The following is a 21,823-nucleotide window of genomic DNA, read 5'->3' on the forward strand; positions in this document are numbered from 1 at the left end:
TGGCACCGCTCATCGAGCCACGCTGAGGCGGTGTCCCACATGCCACAACTAGAAGGACCCACAACGAAGAATATACAACTATGTACCAGGGGGCTTTGGGGAGAAAAAGGAAAAAAATAAAATCTTTAAAAAAAAAAGCTCCAAAACTTAAAATATTTGCTAGCCTGAGGATAACACATATTTTAAAAATCAAGACTTCATAAAAGTAGGCTATTGTTTCCTATTATGGCTAGATATAAAAACAAAAACCCACTTCCTAACACTAAAGCTCTAAATCCAAGGAAAGGTATAAAAAGAATCTCTCCTGTGATTTGGAGTTTATTTTTAAGCAGTAGAAAAAATTTAGGGTGATTCTTTTCAAAAACTGCCTCAGGCTTCAGACAATCAAGTTATCAGTTTCCCAACACTAACCAGTGTAAGCAAAACCTATCAGAGATGGCTAAGACAAAATTTAAACATACTTAGTATAACTGAAATTTCACAAGGTTGTAAATTATCATAATCTTAATTAAAAAATTAAAAATTAAAAAAATTAAATTAAAAAAATTTAAACATACTTAGAAGTCACAAATAAGGTGACAAAGGTAAAAACAGTAAAGCTTAGAGAACAAAAATGACTATCTCTGCAATGGTGTATAACACAAACAATGCAAACCCCTAATCCTGTACCTACCCCATAAAGTTCAAGGTTTTGCTACAAATCACCAACTATTTTTGTGAGCAATCATACAAAACATTCTTATTAAAGTGTATTTAAATATGACTAAGGTGCCAAAGGACTACCTAACAAAAAATTTTAGCAATCCCACACCTATGAATAAACAGTTGAAATCTCTTAAACACTATCTTCTAATAATATTAAAATCTTGGTTTTCAGATCATTACAGGTAAAACTAGGGCAAACAAGTTTTAACCAATGCTTTAAAAATCACTAACTTTAAATAATTCATCTACAAAATGTCACACACGCATCTCAAATTTTTCTTTTTGCCTAAACAAAAAAAACAAGTGCAGAAAAGCAGACTGCCCTATTTGGACTCAGCTGTACACAGGTATCTAATATAATTTTTAAAATGTAAAAATGTATATGAAGACAAGAAAAAGTTAGAATTTTTAGACTTCTGATCTGTATAAGATCTTTTTTCAAAAAATCCTCCAAGTCATTCCATGAGTTGATCAAATGCATAAAACCAAAGATCTAAAGATTGGCGCCTGAGCTAACATCTGTTGCCAATCTTTTTTTTTCTCCTTTTCCTTCCTCTCCGGGAAGCCCCTCAGTACATAGTTGTATATTGTAGTTGTAGGTCTTTCTGGTTGTGCAATGTGGGACACTGCCTCAGCATGGCCCGATGAGCCATGCTAGGTCCGCACCCAGGATCCAAACTGGCGAAACCCTGGGCTGCGCACAAACTTAATCACTGGGCCATGGGGCCAGTCCCATAAAGATCTAACTTATGACTCAAACCATCACCATCTTGAACCAAACACTGCTACTGGTTTAGGAACGAGGCATCAAATTGTTATTCCATATCTTTTTTTTTTTTCCTTTTTCTCCCCAAAGCCCCACAGTACACAGTTGTGTATTTTCAGTTGCGGGTCCTTCTAGTTATGGCATATGGGATGCCACCTCAGTATGGCCTGATGAGCAGTGCCATGTCCACGCCCAGGATTTGAACCAGCAGAATCCTGGCCGGATGAAGCCAAGCGCCTGAACTTAACCACTCAGCCACGGGGCTGGCCCCTCACCTCAATCTTTAAGCACAGATTCCACTTCATATAAGCATATGCCTATGCTTTGGTGATATTATATTAGATTTTCTTGTCAAAGGATAATCAATGCAGCATATTCAGCAGTTTCAGACACAAACACCACTGTGAAGTCTAAGACAACTTGAACCAATTGCAAAAATCAAATGTACTGTTAGGAAGGGCTAGGCTACTCATGAAGAAACAAATCTCCTTCCAGCGAGATTCTAAAAAATATTCTGTATTTGACTCTCTAAAAGCTTTAAGGAAGACCAGAGTTTGGGCACATATATATAACTTAACATTCAAAAAAATCTCAGTTGAGCTTTTCAACATCAAGCACTTATCTACATAAAATAGCTATAATAATGAGCCGAGGAAATAAGTTTAGCTGTGGATGGGAAATACTCTAAGCAACATTCTGAAAATGTCACATGAGAAAGACACACACACACATATACTTTCACAGAGAATGTTTACAGGTAAGTAATGCGGCAAGTTCCATAAATAAACATCTTTTCACCAATGACCTCTTTGGGAAATGTTTAACTATTAAGGCGATGACCCTCACACAACTTACAAAATACACTAGCTAGTTTACTAGGTAGTTACCTAATTCAACAATTCATGTACTGACCCTCCACCAAAAAAACACCAAGTCAAAATTCCAAATCAATACTATTACTTTAAAAACACAAAAATATTCAAATGCTGGTCAACCCATTCTGAATGTTTCCAGAGTTGCTAAAAATAACCATAATAGTATAGCAGGCACCAAGACGTTGGTTTGTTCCTTAATATAATATAATTCACTACAAGAGTATGGCGAAATTAAACTACGTTTTTGAAATTCAAGTTGTGAGAGAATAGGTTCACTCGAATTTCAGTATTTATCAACATATAATGGGCCCAGAAATTTGAAAAATCATAAGTAAAATAGAATTTGGCTATAAGTATAAACAGAAAATAAGACAGCAAATGGTGGCAGACAGCGGAACAGCCAACTATCAGCTCTTAACTGATAGTACGTTAATTTTAATAATGAAATAAAAGGCGTTTGCTATCTATTAGTAAGCACTTACTTCGGACCAGACAATATCCTAGGCATTTTATCATCACTACAACCCTAGAAGGTAAATTTCAAAGTACTATATGAAATTCGTTAGGTTTTAAGGCACAGAACTGCATTTGCCTTAAGATAGTACACCCTCTTCTCTCCCCAGAGACGATTCGTTACTGCAGGCTTCGGGAGCATTTTCTATTCCTAGGACTGGTCCCTTAACTACAACTCGCGGGTTAGCAAGTTCTCATGTCCCTAGCAGTTGCCTAAATAAAATCTGTTGAACTTTTAGTAAGTATGGCAAGACAGCCAGGGCAGTGCATTTCCTCTAGTCCCAAGCATGTGTTTTCTGTTAAGTGAACCCAACCCACTCAACCCACACGACCAGTGGAAACATAACCCTACGGCGGTAAGAAGCACTAGTGCTGATCCCAAACCCTTGGAAGTAAAAAGGTCTCCTGCTAGTCCCGGGCAGGAGCAGTCGCCGTCGACTATCAACGCCCCACAATTACCGCTTTTCAACTACAGAGGCCAACTGGCCAAGAACCACGTGAAAAATGCCGCAAGGAAAGCTCTTCCAAGGAAGAGGAGTTCGGAGAGATCACGTGCCGCCGGCCGGAACCCGCCGATCGCTCGGCGGGATCCAGACGCAATCGGTTACCGTGGAGACTACACAACCAGCCACTCGGCCCTCCCAGGCCAGCCCCCTTCCCAGCAGCCGTCACGCCGCCTCTAGGCACTTTCCCTGCAGGCTAACCGCGGCGTCGCGCCCAAAAAGAACAGGCAAAGCATTCTGCCAGGGACCCTGCCGCACCAGCCTGGGTAGCTTCACAACACGCACGGGCGGCGCGCGGGTGGGCTCAAAAGTTCTCTTGACCCACGTGTCTGTTTCGGCGACGCGAACCCTACGAGAGTGGTCTTCCCTCAGAAGGTGTACTTTGGTTACTCACGTTGTTCTGCCACCAGAACAGACCTCCGTTCTGCCTCCTTTCAGACCTCCTTCAGCCCTCCCTGCTTCCACCCTCGCCAGAAGGAGGCATCCCCAGGGTTCCGAAGGCAAAGCAAAAATCTTCACAGCAAAACATTTTGCACTCTCAACGCAGTTTGAAATGATCTCTAACTTCTCTATACTTTTCGCACACAGATTCCTCAACTTTGGTTACTGGCGCTAGGAGCGGTTTAATGTCCCGGTCCCACCTACCACTGAGAGCAGAGACCTACTTGACAATTTAACTGAAGCGGGAAATCTCATAAACAGAGAACCAGCCAAAGGCTGCCCCACAGAAAGAAAAAAAAAGAACAGAACACCTGCTCTACCCACCTGTTTCCCCCCGCCCTCATTTCTTGCACTTACGAACCACCGGTCCTTTGTTTACCAAGTTCCCACTCCTATACAGCTAGCTCACTTCCTCGCCCTCCTTCTTGATTAAACTCGCGGTCCTGCCTCAAACAACTTGCCCGGAAATTACATGCTAGAAGAGACGTTTGTACAGGTGTCAAAACGCTGCACACAGCTCCTTAGAAAAGCGACGTCAGCGCCGTTTCCCTCGGAGTTTTGGAACCCCGGAGACCTGGGCTGCAAAATGTAAAGCGCACAAACACCGCTCTCGACCTAAAGCCCCGCGCCCATCGTACCATGCGGCGCGGCACCCCACGCACGCGAGGGCAGGGCCGCGCCATGGGCACTTCTCACCCCGCCCGCCTCGTGGCCGCGCTCTCTGGCGTCGATGTTCCCGGTTAGTTCGCGGCGCGACGCGGAAGTGAGGCCGCGTACGCGCGCGAGGCGACATGCGCAGCCTCGCTCAGAGGACCAGAGGCGCACGCCAAAAGCGGCCGCGCGCAAGGCCCAGCCTGGCCAGGGCGTGCGAAGATCGCTCAGCGGAACGCTTCTCACGCCGCTCAAATACACAAGAGCTTCAAACTCTCGAAAAACTCCAATCGGGCCAGTTCTAAAGCGACGCCCTCCACCCAGGCCCGAGAGTTACCGTGCGGGGCGTGGCCGGCCTCACCCGGAGTCCTTCACATCCCGCCGGGGGCGGGTTATTCTGTTCGGTTCGCACACCGTGTGTCCGCTCCAGCTGAAGAGCCTGCGCGCGCACCGGACGTCCACGTCACCGCGCACGCGCTCCTACCCGCTCGGAGCCCGCCGCGCAAGCGCAAAAGAAGGCGAGAGCAGCACCTCCCTCGCCCCTCCCCCAACAACAGGAGGCCAAACGGCCCCGGAGCAGCGACAAGACCCTTGAGACCCGCCCCTGGAGCTGAAGCCGCTGTCTTTCCGGGTCCCAGCAACCGAGAAAAGCCTACTGAAGCTTCCAGAATCAAGAAAGGTACGGCAGGAGGAAGGCACCCCAATTCCCTCAGCCTCGCACACGAAGCCTTCGCGAAAACTGTGAACCCTGTGCCCGCGGGCTTTCTCCACTGTGCCCGCCACCGGTTCCCCTGGGCTCCTCGCCGGCCCCGCCCCGGCCGCGCCCAGCCCCACCCCCATGGGGCTCCGCAGCCCCCGCGGCTTCGCAAGCCCGTCAAATGAGCCCGAGATCTTCCTCCCAATGTGCTGAGAGCTTGCGGAGCGCCTGAACGTCGGGAAACCTGGAAGAAAACCTCGAGAGACGGGTGGTCGAGTTTGCAACCTCCACGACCGAAGAACACTAGGAAAGTAGGAAGGAGACCGAAAACCTCACTGCTGAGTGGGAAGGAAAGAAGAGCTGCCACTAACTGGCCTAATATAAAGATGAAAGGTGGCCTGATAAAACAGTAAAACGTGGAAATAAGAATTCTGCACGATAGAGTATGATCTGAGCTTTAATTCCTTGATCCTGTTTTCGGTTTTTGTTCAAGATTTTTAAGCTAGGAGATGCAAAGAAAAAATTACCGAATCTCTATTCTGTGTCAGGCAGTTGCTGAACTAAGTTAACGGACAGTATTTCTCCCAACCAAACATCAAAAATTATCTTTCTTCTTGCCAGCTGCTCTTTCTTTTGTGCTGCTAATACTCCGGTAAAAAAGGAGGGTTGTTTAAAGTGAGGGGAAAAGAGGCAAAAACAGAAGTAGGTAGCAAAAGAGCAGAAGTTGTGGTCCATGTTTCCAAACAGTTTTCTTTCACTCTTTTTAGAAGAATTAGCAAGTACTGAGAACCTACTACATGCTAGGTGACTTACTACAAAACACTGTGGAGGAGGTTGACAGAAAGGAGCCAGGAGGAGGCGGCTTGTCCAACAGGACTGATCTGAGATGGACTCCAGGCATATTAGGAAGGGTCTTCTTTCTCCTCATCTGCTCTTCCTGAGAGGATATGCCACATCATGGGGAGAAACTCTGCTGGAATTAACATGGACTGGAAAATGTGTAGGCTCAAGTTTACAGACTTGTGAAGTTGCTCTGAAACCCCCTTTCAGGCACTGACAACGAGAGCATTATGAGTGTAACAAATGAATAATACCCAAGATCCTAGGCAAAACTGAAAAGTAACAATTTCTTTGACACCTTCCTCCTCTAACCCCAAAAACCTCTTTCTTGCAAGCTGCCTCGTCAGAATCTCCCACCTCGTCCAAGAATGCCTTCCTCTCAAGGGTCTAAGGTTTCCTTACACAAAATTTCCATTTTCTGAGGCAGAAATAAAAGTTGTGTTGATTTACCATTAAAGCATCTGATCCTAAGGTGTAAATGACTGATGACTGCTTAACAACCATGCCTAGTGGTAGTAGTCTGCATCCCAAAAGAGACAAGTTAACACAAATGATACCTCTAATTGGAGAATCTGTGATGACACGGTGGGAGGGAGAGTGCAGATTTTCTTTTGCTACTCTTTCCATACACCAGGCAAACATATTGTGAAATGCCAGATACTTTAAAAAACATCACCAAATTTTCAAAATTCAGCACTGAATCTCCTGGTAGGAGAGGTAAACTACTGGTGGTTTTTCAAAGTGGGGTCTGCATAACCTATAAAGGTCTAGAGATGTACTATCAACAATCTGAGAACTTCTAAATGTTTTTATAGATAATCGAAAATAATACTGCCACACTATTTCAGTGGCCTAGTTTTAGTTTATTATCAGGCTAGTACCAAGTAACCACTTTTTTAATTTGGTTTTTCAAGTAACCTTTCAAATAGTTACATTCAACTTTTATTGCAACGTTTCTCAAATTGGGGTCCTTGGTTGTATTCTTTGGATATATAAGAACTTCTTCCTTTAAAAGGCATCCTTATATAACCCAAGTTTTTAAAATGCCAAGCTAACTGTCAGAGTTCATAGTTCTGAGTTTCACCTTGCTAGTGGAATTCTTTCATTTCACTTATCATAGCTCACCTTGTTTGTCCAGCCTAACACAAAAATCTTTCCCTTGGTTAAACTTTCAAAGAGATTTTACAAAATATTAGGGGGGTGGGGTCAGAGAATGCATGCAATATAAACAATCTGGCCTAAAAAGTAAACAGTTTTGATACAAGATTGCTCTATACACACATAGGCCCTATCCCATTTACATGCACATTTTTCCTATTCAACAAATATTTGAGTACCTTGTATATATGCTGAGCATAGGAGAAAGACTGGTACCTCATGCACTGTTCAGATGTCTCCACTAGAACTCCAAAGAGTTGACACAACTTAACAGAATCCACCAACAAGACAGACTATATTCCTTATCCAATCTATTCAGATGCCATCTTCTCAGTTCTGATTTCTACTGAAGACATACCTCTCTCAAATGACTAAAAGAGAAAATGACTTTACTCTTCAGATGAGACTATCACCACCCCCCAAAACCCCTGGGTTGTGGTCTTGTTTACAATATCTTAATACAGTAAAGGCCATTATAAGAGCTACATACAGACTGGGTTACAAAGAGGCTTGTTTTTAACAAGAAGTCTTTCACTGGCCATAAAAACTTGTGTACTAGGTAGGGGGGGGGGGGAAGAATCATACTAGCTTATCTACAACTCCATCCTTGCCTACCATTTAGTACTGCAACTAAAACCAATTCATGTCAAGGGGCAAAGTATGAATGGCTCCAATATCTGGAACTTGGACTAAAGAATTAAAAGTTCCAAGAGGCATACCCTCAAGGAGCTAATAATTTAACCCAATGAAGAGATTTAAAAATTTCTTAATCAGCATAGTAATGTGATTAAAAGTATGTTTTAGAAAATGTCTGTTAAGAGAAGGATGGAAAAGAAGATAGAAATGTGATGAAATGTTATCAATGTTCATTAAGAAACACCATTCCCTCTTCTTGCCCAGTATCTCAAGCCTGCAGATGTTCCTTACCTTCTGCCTATGAAGATCTTCCCAGATGTCTCAAAGCTAACTCCTTTTCACCCTTCATGCCTAAGCTTAAACATCACTTCTTCAGGAAACTTTACGTAATGCCCAAGATCAGATAAGGTCTCCTTGTTATATGCTCTCACAGTACCTTGTATTTCTTTACAGCACCTACCACAACTGTAACTGTTTTTAAAACTATGTATTGATGAATGTCTTGCCCACTAGACTGTTAGCTCCACTCTATTCCACTGCCTAACACAATGCCTGGAATACAGCACACACAAAATATTTGTTGAATAAATGAATATGAAACCATCAGTCCCAGTTCTCCAGCCAAGTCCAAATATCAAATATTGATTTAATGTCTAACAATTTGGGATTTGGAAAACAGAGTCATAATACATTTAACTATACTCATGTAATATGAACAAACAAGCATCCTGCTTTGGCCAACATTTTCCAAAGGGGTATGGTTGTAAGTAGAAAAAAACTAGTACCATTGATTCTTATCCTAAATTATTTCTCTTTAAAAGAATGGCTAAATATTACTGCCAGGGCTGATGCTTGAAAAGATAACAATATTTTTCTAGGAAAGTCTAATTACTTACTGACTGCCTTTTGCCTGAATGACTTTTAATGGAATATTACCTAGAAAATTAACAAAGACAAACAGATTCTTTGCGTTGGAAGAAATGTTATGATTCTATAATTTACCATCTGGTAATAAAAGCAACAAGTTGTAACAGGGAGTGCCATCTGCATATACTCATCTACAAGAAAAAATTAGTAAATATCTTCAAGATGACAAGATACTTAGTAACAGTGAATTTGTTTTACTAAGATCTACAGGGAAAATGTCAGAAATCAGAAAATAAATGAAGTTCAGGAAGTTAGTTTCAGAAAGATTACAAAATACAAAAGAATAGGTCTAAAAGAAACAAAAAATAAAAGTTTTCATATTACTACTAAGCCCTTAGAAGAAACATCTTATTTAGTAAGGAGAGTGTAAAAGGAAGAACAGGAAGAAGTTTACTTAACTAAGCCTAGAGCTGCACAGAGATTTAAAACACATGCGAACATATAAAAACAGAAACTAGAACTACTGGCCAAAGAAGAGGACTGAGAGACAGCAAGTAAACTGCAAGGCTGGAATCAGGCAAAAATCAAGAATCCTCTGACTGAAAAATTGTCTGCAAATGCATATGAAAGAAGCCATGCTTAGTTTACATGAAGGGCACCAGTGCCTCATGGAAAGGAGCTATGGTGGTCAACATAGCAGTTCCTAGACTACCAGGACATCACAGACGAGGAAACTTTCCCCAAAAAAGATTTAGATAACCATCACAAGGAGAGCAAATTTTTATCTTATGAAGTATACCACCTACTATTCCCATTCTTTCTTAAAATAATGAATATTTTTTTTTAAGATTTTTTTTTTCCTTTTTCTCCCCAAAGCCCCCCCAGTACATAGTTGTATATTTTTCGTTGTGGGTCCTTCTAGTTGTGGCATGTGGGACGCTGCCTCAGCATGGTTTGATGAGCAGTGCCATGTCCGCGCCCAGGATTTGAACCAACAAAACATGGCTGCCTGCAGCGGAGCGCGCGAACTGAACCACTCGGCCATGGGGCCAGCCCCAAAATAATGAATATTTTAAGACCAAAAATCTAGGGAGAATATATCTCATAATGAATAATAGTCTTTTATTTCAAATACATTTAGATAGATGAAAATTTTACTGTATTGTCCTTATTTAATGGTATACCATTGAAAACTTTGCAGCAGGTATTTATAAATGTCTGCTAGCCATATAGCAAGCTCCCTGAATAGCTAAGAATTGGTCTTCTGAGAAAAAATAACATACGACAGGCCTGGGATAGGGTATAAGTCACCTTGCCAAAAAGTCAAGAGTCAGCCTCTCCTTATCAGTAACAACAGAGGAAAAGAGGATATTAGCCAGGAGACACCCCAATCCAGACTAAAGGATGGCCACATGATTAGCAAGCTACTTTGAGTATGTGTGTTTGGTTGTGGGGCAGGACGGGGAGGGGTGGGGTAGTGGGGTACTGAAAACAGGATGATAGCTTTTGCACTGTGGCAAGATCCTAGGACATTGGTAGAGTGACATAAGAACAATGTAGTAAAACCAAGAACCAAGGTCAGACTTAATAAACCCCCCAATCACTGCATACTTAAGAAAAACTGCGGGACACATGGTGGCTCATGATGGCAAAGGAAGAGTTAAGTCAAGCTGCAATTAGTTTAAGCTGGGTTTCAGGCATATCAGACATAAGAGGAAAAACAGGAAAAAAAAAAAAACTTCTTTAATCTGAAAAGTAAACCTAATGGGATTTTAAATATGACTTAAAAATAAACACTGTAAAAGAATTTTATAAGCTTTACCTTTCCTAAAAATGTTAGCTGTGATCCAACCACTGGAGGGCAGGGAACACCTGTTCAAGGAGAGAAAAAAGCTGTATTGAAATAGAGAATATAAAGATTATTCAAGCAACTTGAATGCAGTGCATTATCCAAATTACCTATATAGAGATTATAAATTGTAGAGATTATACAGGGCCAATACTTTTCATCCCAGGATTAGTTCCACCCAACATTCTCTGGGTTACCTAAGCACAAGGAAAATAAATAGGGATACAATCAGTTAAATAAATATTTGTTGAGCACCAACTATGTGCTAGGCACTGAACCAACAATAAAGGAATGAATAAAAATAAGTCCCCTCAAGGCTGGCCCTGTGGCCGAGTGGTTAAGTTCATGCACTCTGCTTCGGCAGCCCAGGATTTCACTGGTTCAGATACTGGGCGTGGACATGGCACTGCTCATCAGGCCATGCTGAGGTGGTGTCCCACATAGCAGAGCCAGCAGGACCTACAACTAGAATATACAACTATGTACTGGGGGGCTTTGGGGAGAAGAAGAAGAAAAGAAAAGAATAAAAGATTGGCAACAGATGTTAGCTCAGGTGCCGATCTTTAAAAAATAAATAAATAAATAAGTCCCCTCATGAAGCTCAAGTTCTAGATGAAGAGACAGGATAATTACATTGTGAAACTGTTGTTGGCTGTTTGGAAAAAGCCTTCTAGGAACGCTGTAAGAACTCACATAGCCTAGGGAATCTAGTAAGGTTACAAAAGGAGGACTTTTGAGTTGGTCTTGAAGGAGAAAATGGAGTGAGAAAAGGAGAATACTGCAAGCAGCAGCTGTATTCAGTAAACAAAGAACTACAATAAGTTATCCAGAAATTGGAGATAAGGCTGCCTTTGTAAGAGTAAAACACTGATGTAAAGATCAATACAACAAGATTAGTACCATGTAGACATAACCTACCCTTTGAAACGGGACTGGACACTTGGAAATATATATCCAATCTACAACTCCATGATGCTCATGATACGTATACATTCACTCATTCAAACATCTACATCCTTGCTCTGTACTGTAAAATATTTATCAGAGATACAGAAAAGAAAAGTTATGGAAGCACAGTGGAAGGAGGAACTATCATTAAAGTATCAAGTAAGGCTTAGTGTTAAATAAAGGATGTCTAGAAGTTGACAAAGCAAAGGAGGAGGGGCATTCTAAGCAGAGAGAACAGCTTGTGCAAAGGCCCATGATATAAAAGAACAGAGAATTTCATTAATTCTTTGAGTCAAACATTTATTGAGCATTCACCACACATAGATCTTGGAACACAAAGACAAGACATGATTCTTACCCTCAAGAGCTTGCAGTCAATTATCAGACAACTAATTATCACATAACGAATAATCAATAATGACAGCAAAAAATAAAGAATGCTATTATTATGGCTCTCTGTCCAGGGTGCAATGGAAGCACAAACAAAGGGCAGCTAAATCAGACTGAGGAGGTCAGAAAAGAATTCCCAGAAAAACTAAAGAATGAGCAAAAATTAGCAAGGCATGAAAGAGCAGGGGCAGGGTGGGTACAGAAGAAAAGCATTTCAGACAGAAAGCAGCCAGCCTCTGTAAAGACAGAGGAACAAGAGAGGGAACACAGTCAGGAAGCACCAGTACTATAATGTGGCTACCATTAAAAATGCCCATGACCTGTGCAGGAACGTACCCATTGGACTAGAAAAGGCAAAGGAAGCCATATTATATATAGTATCTAGCAAGCAAGAGTTTGAGAATTCATCTTGTAGAAAAAGAGGAGCCATTAAAGGGATTATAAGAAGATATATGGTATACTCAGAGACACATGTTTTAAGAAAATTACTTCTGGCCACTGGTTAAGATGGTGTGGAGATGACAAGACTAGGAACCAATCAGACTTCTCTCTGTATCCACCTACATAGTTGCTCACATCAGAAACCCAAGTCATTCTTGACAGCTTCGTCTTCCTCACCTGTCCCCTATGTCCAGTCAATCACCAAATTTTCCTGTTCATTTTACATCCCTGACCTTCCTGACCATGATATGCTCTCAAAGTACCAAATACCTGTCCTTACTAGAACTTACCACAGGTCTAATTTTTATATTTATCTATATAATTCTTTCATTGTCTTATCTCTCCCCACTCATCCCACCACCCCTACAAACTATAAGTTAGGGATTATATCCTTTTTAACCTCTACGTTGTACCCTCAGTTCCTATTATAGTACCTAGTACTTAGAAGCACTCAATTTAGGCCGGCCCAGTGGTGCAGTGGTTAAGTGCACATGTTCTGCTGAGGCGGCCCGGGGTTTGCCGGTTCAGATCCCAGGTGCAGACATGCTGTGGTAGGCGTCCCACATATAAAGCTGGTCTGATGGAAGATGGGCACAGATGTTAGCTCAGGACCAGTCTTCCTCAGTGAAAAGAGGAGGATTGGCAGCAGATATTAGCTCAGGGCTAATCTTCCCAAAAAAAAAAAAAATATATATATATATATATATATAAAGAAGCACTTAATTTAAAACATTTCTTTTTTTTTTAAGGAAGGTTAGTCCTGAGCTAACATCTGCTGCCAATCCTCCTCTTTTTTTTTTTTTCTGAGGAAGACTGGCCCTAAGCTAACATCCGTGCCCATCTTCCTCTACTTTATATGTGGGAGGCCTACTACAGCATAGCTTTGCCAAGTGGTGCTACGTCTGCACCTGGGATCCGAACCAGTGAACCCCGTGCTGCCAAAGCAGAAAGTGCACACTTAACCACTGCGCCATCAGACCAGCCCCTTAAAACATTTTAAATCCATACATTTCATTCCACCTCCACTGCTGCCATACTCGTCCTAAACACCAACAGCTCTGATCTGGACTATTGCAATCAACATTTTTTTTTTTTTTTTGCAAGACTCTTAACTTGATCTATGAGCATGCATTCTAGCTCTTCTCTAATCCATTTTCCACAAAGCATCAAGTGACCCTTTCTAAACATAAATCAGTTAATGCCATCTCTGCCATTTATAACCTTCCATTAGCATTTCATTTCATTCAGAATAAAATTCAAACTCTTAATATGGCCTACAGATCTCTGCATTCCTATCATTCTCCTCATAACTTACCATACTCCAGGCACAATGACCTATTTCTCAAATGCTCCAAACCGTTTCCTACATCAGGGCCTTTGCACCACCTTTTCTTTTTGCCCGAAATGCTTACAGTCTCCAAAATCTTCACCTAGTTAATATCTATTCATTCTTCAGCTCTGTCTAAATGTCACCTCCTCAGCAGTGCTATCCCTACTCCCTAGTCTAAATTCTCTCTCATAGTATCCTATTCTGTTACTTCATAACACTTACAAATATGTATAATTATTTATTTACGATCATTTAATGTGTATCTCCTCCACAAATAATAAAGCTAACATTTACTGAGCATTTTAACATATTAACTCATTTAATCCTAATAACCAATGAAGCAGCAACTACTATTATCCTCATTTCACAGACGAAACTGAGGTATAGAGAGGTTAGTTAATTTGCCCTAGGTCATAAAGCAATAAGAAGTCAAAGTCTGAACCCAAAGTTCATGCTTTTAATCACTATGCTATAGCGTAAGCTTGGAGAAAACAGAGTAACTATGTCTGCTTTGTATATCACTATATGCTTAAGCCTGGTGCTAGATATAAAGCAGGCACTCACATATTTGCAGAATAAATGAATTAGTAAGTAACTAAGAGGCAAATGATTAGATTTAGAGGCATAAGTGAGAGGGATAAGAATAAAATGGGTTGGGGCGATGATGGCATCGATTTTGGACATGCTGAATTAAAGGCAGCTCAGGAACATCTTGGGTCACAACTTCTTAATTAGAAGACCACAGGGGCTAGTCCCTGGCCGAGTGGTTAAGTTCACGCACTCCGCTTCGGCAGCCCAGGGTTGCACAGGTTCAGATCCTGGGCACGGACGTGGCACCGCTCATCAAGCCATGCTGAGGCGCCGTCCCACATGCCACAACTAGAAAGACCCACAACTAAAAATATACAACTATGTACCAGGGGGCTTTGGGGAGAAAAAGGAAAAATAAAATCTTTAAAGAAAAAAAAGACCACAGATATCTAAGGAGTCCATGAAGCGGCTCTAGGAGGCTCAGGAACACCCTAAAACAATATGCAAAATCTGGTGTACCTGTGTCCTTTTATACATAGAGAGCGAGACATCTTTAATTAGATTTTTAAAGGGGTATGTAATCCCCCAAGTATTTAGGAACCACTGATCTAAGTGGAAATGTCTAATAAGCATTTGGAAATAAAAATTTGAACTTTAGCTAAATACAAAGATTTAGGAAGTAATTGAAACCAGGGATTTGAAAAAGTTTGCCCAAAATGTATAGAGAGTGAAAGATCTCAGAGGGCTATGTTCACAATCCTGGAAAATAGATATTTAGAAGATAAGTGGTAAAAGAAGAATCTAGGAAGGAAAAAAGAAGATGTAGTCACAGAGATAAGAGAAAAATAGGTGAGAGGAGCATCATAGAAGCAAAGGAGGGGAGAATGTCTCAAAGAATAAGGTATCAGTCAGCAGGGACAAATAACCAAGAAAACAGGGATTGAAGAACAGAAAAATGTATTCCAGGAACTACACATGGTTTCATAAGTTTGAAATACAAAGTGGAGTAGTGCAACAGGACGCCCAGGTGGCCAAGAAGTAAATGGATACCAGGGTATAGTACTCAGGAGAGAGAATCATATTGAAGATATAGATTGGGAAGTCATCTATGTATTTGGAAGAATTAACACGAATGAAATTTTTCAGGGAGTATATGTAGAGGTGGGGCTCTAATCTTGAAGCCATAAATGATTTAGGGGAAGGATATCCTACAAAACTCCTAAAATTGTAGGCAGAAGTTTGTGTAATGTACATATGTGTAATTTTCTAGGGAGAATTCATAAGTTTTTTCAGATTTTCAAAGGGATCTATGACCCCCAAAAAAGGTTAAGAGCCACAGGAGCTGAATGAGAAACAAAGGCCTAGCTAGAGAGTGACTCTGGAGAACATCAACACGGAAAAGGAACCTGCAGTTTATCAAACGGGATTGACAAATCTAAAGAACAAATGTGTATAAGAAAGAGGGGCCATCTGCATGGAACTCAGAGAATAAAAAAATTAAAATAAATTTGGTATCATATATGCTATGTAAGTATTTCTCAGACTTTTGTGACTGGGATTCACAATGAAAAATACATTGCTAACCAATGTGCACACACAGGTTATTGAAGTAATTTTCCAGTAACCTAGAATGACAACAATACGACACTGATGCTCTAAAACGTTTATCTCTAAAAACAGAGGGGAAGAGACTGGAATTTATAAAGAGTAGGTTATTTAAGGCCTTGGGCTTTTGTTTCTGCTTTTTAGTTGTTTTGCAATGTCTGATATTTAGATAGTTCTCTTTAACTTAATTTTTTTTCACTTATTATATATACAAAAAACCTTTTAAACTAATTTTTTCTTTCAAGAACCAAAATTAAAATGTCCCCTGGCTTCCCTATCTTACTAGTTTTATTTACACCATGTCTCACTGCTGGAAGAAGGGGAAACGAGATGGGAGGGTAGGCAGGTAAGATTCAGCAAGAACAGAAGAAACAGCAAAGCCCCAAAGAGTAATGGATCTTCTGAGAGTAGGATTTCTGAAGTGTAGGCCCTAATAATGTGCAATTTAAGGGATTAAAGCTTGAGAGAGAAGGACAACAGCAGATAGACCAAAGCAGCCCCATAAAGTGTTTAAAAACAAAGATTCTGGAGTCACAGTAAATCCCAACTCTACCATTTCCTGATTGTGTAACTTGGGTAAATTACTTAATTTCTTTGTGCCTCAGTTTCCTCATCTTTAAAATGGAAATAATATAACAGTTCCTACTTCCAGGAGCTGTTAAGAGCATTAAATGAGATATAAATAAATGTAAAGCACAGAGAACAGTGCATGTGCCACGCAGAATAGCACATGTATAATCATTTGATAACTGTTAGCCATGCTTAATTCTTAACAAATCACTTATAACTTTAAAAATAAAATATCAGTCATTTAGTATATTGCTTTTAAAGCAACTACATAAAATAAACTTTTAAAAAGATCAGTCTCAGGGGGCCAGCCCCACAGCCTAGTGGTTAAGTATGGTGTGCTGCACTTCAGCGGCCTTGGTTTGGTTCCCAGGCACAGAACTACACCACTTGTCGGCAGCCACACTGTGGTGGTGACCCACATACAAAATAGAGGAAGACTGGCACAGATGTTAGCTCAGGGTGAATCTTCCTCAGGGAAAAATAAAGATCAGTCTCAAAAAAGGAGATTTTGCACCTTCTTAGAAAACTTAGAGCAACAGATTTGAAAGTTAAGATTCTTCAAAAATCACCGCTCTAAGTTAATCTACAAAGCAGGAATTGTGTCTTTGACTTCTATCATATGATGTACATGTATTTAATCAAATATTTTTCTACAATAACCAAGACAATTAGTACTTTACTTTTAAATTTTTTTATTTTGCTTAGGAAGATTCCCCCAAAGCTAACATCATTGCCAATCTTCCTCTTTTTGCTGAGGAAGATTTGCCCTGAGCTAACACCTGTTGCTAACGTTCATCTAGTTTATATACGAGCCGCTGTCACAGCATGGCCATTGATAGATGAGTGGTATTGGTCTATACCCGAGAACCGAACCCGGGTCACCAAAGTGGAGTGCACCAAACTTAACCACTAGGCCACAAGGGCTGGCCTCAATTAGTAGTTTATAATAAACTGTCTCAGAAGCCTAAATTTAAGTCTTTTATACTCATTCTGAATACTAAGGTTGTTTTCCCCTATTCTCCTACATTCTCTCACTTAATTTAAAATGTCTTTTAAGGAAATCAAGAATTTTCTTTAATCACCATAAAGTGTTCTGAAAATAGAAAATTCCATATACATGCTAAGTTTATTACCCAAAAAAGCAATAAAATATCAAAAATCACTTTCATTTACACTGCTAAATTCATAAAAACAAACACATTTGTATTGATTCTTATCTTTTTAAGAAGGTATTAGTGATTCGTTTGTTTCATTTAATCCACCTCTAAGAGTTAAGCTATAACAGCCCTTTTGTCAAAAATTCATTTTTAAACATTAACAATAACGAATGAACAATCACAACAACATACACATACACAACAGGAAGGAACAAAGGATTATGTGGTTTTCACTCAACTCTATAAAGGATTTTGTACCATATCTATAATAAGAGCAGACCTAGCTTTCCTGAATCATCTCTAGGAATAAACTCCACCTACTTCCAATTTCATAGCACTCTATCAGAGCTTCCCACAACCTCATAATTTGTTGGGACTTGTGGAAACATCAAGTTACAAAAACAAAAACTTTGCTATTATTTCCTATCCTATGCAAAATCAGCCAAGATTAAAATTTCAAATCAAAGTAAGAGCAGTATATTCCATTTTTTAAAAATTATTCTAAATTTACTATTTATTAAGTCAAAAGTCTTAATAAACACATTTCTTACAGGGAAACAAAGTTCATATCGCTATTTTTTTCACATAAAAGACATAAGCTTAGAAACTCAGAAGTCTAAGAGCTCTTCAGGCAGTACACAAAAAACAAAATTGTACAAGTCTTTCCTTAAATAAATAAGTAAAAACCAAACTACATAAACTTTCAATCTGTCTCTTTCTCTCTTTTTTTTACTTTTTCTCTTCTTCCAAGATGATATCGATCCTGACATAAACCAGTCTAAATAGTATGATTTAAGGGTTGTCAAAATGTCATCCAGAATGATTTCCCTCACAGATCTACGTCCATCAAGCATGATCTTCCTCCCATTAGACTTACTCTTTTCGGTTAAGAGAGAAGTTTGCAAACTATTACAGCCCACAGGCCAGCTAGGGCCCTCTGCTTGTTTCTGTACAGCCCATCAGCTAAGAATGGTTTTTACATTTTTAAATGGTTGAAAAACAAATCAAAAGAGGAATGTTTCATGATATGAAAGTTGTATACAATTCAATTTTAAGTGTTCATAAATAAAGCTTTATTAAAACACTCCCACACATTTGTTTACATATTGTCTATGGCTGCTTTTACAATGGCAGACTTCAGTATTTACAAGGGATCATATATGGCATTCTAACAGTTTTGCAGTGCTGCTCAGAAGCACTACAAATTACAGTGATGTAGTTATAACTTAACAGCTTCTCAAGCACTACACTTACTGCCATATATTGTATTTTTTATTACCAATGCATACCTTTCATGTCAAAACAAGAAAAGGAGATAAAACTGGGCTTCAACTATCATACTGTTAAAATACACTGGAGTGTAATCTTGTTATCAAATTAGATGGCAAAGCGTTATGTTTATTATGCAATGATACTACAGCTGTGCGAAAGAGTACAATATACATCAACATTACCAGACTAAGCATTCATCACAGTATTTCCAACTCACAGGAAAACAGTCAGAAAAATCAGAAAATTTAAACAGACGATCTCAACACAGCTGAATTTCTTCACAAAAAATCAGGATGCAACCAAAGTAAGCTTCTGAATGACTCATTTGTTAGCCGGACAAGGAAAGCCTTTTCTCAATAGTGAGTTAATTAAATCATGTTTGACTGTGGGAGCCAAAGAAATACATCTAAGGAAAATAAATTTATTTAAGATTATAAGCCTTTCAGCAAGAATAGTAGCTCAAAGAGTTGAAGACATTGGCAGCAATATCAATAAAACAATTACACAATATCACGGCAAATAATTTTGAGTGTTTTCCTTGGCTCTTGATGAGTCGGCAGGTGTTACCAATACTTCTCAGTTATTGTTGTTTATTTGAGGAGTCAATACAAGTTGGAAGTGACTAAATAATTAGACTGTTATGAATAATCTGCATGGAACAACAATAGGCAAGAATATTTTCAAAGAAGCTGGGAAAAGACTAATTCAGTGCAACCTGATGTGGAATCTGCTAAGATGTGTTATAACTGATGGTGGTAAAAATACATGTGGGCAGAAAAAGGCTTAATTGGACGAATTTACAAAGCTTGTGAAAATTTAGGAAGTTTAAAAGCTACAGCTATTCATTGCATTATTCATCAGAAGATACTCTGCAGAAAATATCTGAATCTATCATGTCTTATTTAACCAGTAGTGTCAATAGTTAACTTCGCTCTCATGGACTTCACCATCTTGACTCCATGAATTTTTGTCAGAAATAGAGGGTGAATATCCTGATTTGCCCTACCACTAAGAAGTTAGCAGACTTAGCAGTGGTAAAGCCTTACTGCAATTTTTTCAAGCTGAATTTTTCTATATGAGAAGAACCACACTCAGTCACTATCAGTGAACATTAAATAGCTTTGGAAATTAGCTTTTCCTTCAAACTTGGTAATGTTTCTCAATGAATCCAACCAAAATCAAAAGGCAAAGCAGTGATTATACGCAAAACTTATACGGCAACAAAGTCATTTCAATGAAAACTAACATGGTTTGAATCACAGGTAATGTCAAGCTGCATACCTATCGCATGCTGTCAAGAGTTAAAACAATACGCAGATGTCCATTCCCAGAGATATCACCTCATGCCTGTCAGAATGGCTAGCATCAAAAAGACAAGAGATAAATGCTGGCAAGGATGTGGAGAAAAGGGAATCCTTGTGCACTACTGGTGGGAACGTAAATTGGTACAGCCACTATGGAAACAGTATGGAGGTTCCTCAAAACATTAAAAACAGAACTACCACACGATCCAGCAATTCCACTTCTGGGTATATATCCGAAGGAAATGAAATCACTACGTCAAAGAGACATGTGCACCCCTACATTCACTGCAGCATTATTCACAATAGCCAAGACATGGAAACAACCTAAGCGTCCATCCACAGATGAAAGGATAAAGAAAATGTGTGTATATATATGCAACGCAATGCTATTCAGACATTAAAAAAGGAGAAAATCCTGCCATTTGTGACAACACGGATGGACCTTAAGGTCACTATGCTGAGGGAAATAAGTCAGACAGAAAAGACAAATACTGTATGATCTCACTTATATGTGGAATCTATTTTTTAAAAAAAAACAAAAAGCCTCATACAAAAAGAGATGAGACTTGTGGTTACCAGAGGCAGGGAGTGGGAGAACTGGACGAAGGTGGTCAAAAGGCACAAACTTCCAGTTATGAGATGAATAAGTACTGGAGATGTAATGTACAACATGATGACTACAGTTAACACATATCTGGAAGTTGCTAAGAGAGTAACTCCTAAAAATTCTTATCACGAGGGAAAAAGACACTTTTTTTTCTTTTTTTTTTTGTATCTATATGAGATGATGGATGTTAACTAAACTGATTGCGGTAATCACTTCACCATATATGTAAGTCAAGTCATTATCCTTTACACCTTAAACTTATACAGTGCTGTATGTCAACTATAGCTCAATAAAACTGAAAGAAAACAAAAGATGTTCATTGCTATATAAGTGTGTAGTAGATATATTTTCCAACTTCAAACTACAGTTCCAGCAATGTTTTTCAGACCTCCATACAAATGGAAGAGTAGTACCCTATTTCAAAATCTATTTACTTGTGCAATGGAGGACTTTCCATGTAGCCTTAAATTGGAAGTGATTAGTCTCCAATTAATATTTAAAGGCAAGTACAGGTGAAAAACCTAAAAATTCTATAAATGCCTTCCAAGCAATGAACACACTCAATTAGAAACATATGCTTGTGGACTTATATCAGTATTTGGCAGTAACTGTCTGTGTAAAAGACATTTTCAAAGATGAAATACACAAAACCTCAAACAGATCAACAACAACACATGAACATTTGCAATCAATTTTTTTGACGCTAAGGAATACTAACTTTGAACCTCAATTAAACATAATGTTATCTTCTCAAAAAAGAAATCCATTTTTCTCATCAGTAGAAATGTATTACCAAAAAAAGGTACTCAATTATTATGTTTTGAATTTAATTAATAAATAATCTGTGGAAATTTGTTTTTTCTCATTAGAAAAGTACCTGCATAATACTCCGTTTTGCCTCTTGGCCCACAAAGCCTAAAATATGTACTATCTGACCCTCTACAGAAAAACTTTGCCAACCCCTGGATTAAAGCATTATTTCTAACCAATTAGCTATACAACCTTGGACATTAATTAATTTCTCTAGGTCTCTGTTTCTACATTTATAAAATGAGGGGGACTCGAAAAAATCTCTGTGGTACCTTCCAACTCTAATATTCCAATAATAATAATAATAATACCTCTTACATTCACTTTATATGATAATATTTTGAATGGGAGCTCAGG

General features: G+C 39.3%; 1 protein-coding gene across 38 annotated transcripts in view; it reads right to left on the reverse strand.

Moving 5' to 3' along the window:
• MGA (MAX dimerization protein MGA) overlaps positions 1–21,823 on the reverse strand; it is a 151,222-nt gene that overhangs the window by 87,161 nt on the left and 42,238 nt on the right. For 25 of the 38 annotated variants that reach the window (XR_011529449.1, XR_011529453.1, XR_011529451.1 and 22 more), the window contains exon 1: positions 4,792–5,247. The exons of 5 other annotated variants lie outside the window; for them this stretch is intronic. The gene's annotated coding sequence lies outside the window, so the exon portion shown is untranslated. Of the gene's footprint in view, positions 1–4,441; positions 5,248–10,474; positions 10,525–21,823 lie in introns of those variants that run through there. 8 more of the 38 variants (XR_011529452.1, XM_070583472.1, XM_070583569.1 and 5 more) reach the window with 3 other exon arrangements.

The sequence above is a fragment of the Equus przewalskii genome, chromosome 1, assembly GCF_037783145.1.
Source record: "Equus przewalskii isolate Varuska chromosome 1, EquPr2, whole genome shotgun sequence".
NCBI lineage: Eukaryota > Metazoa > Chordata > Mammalia > Perissodactyla > Equidae > Equus > Equus przewalskii.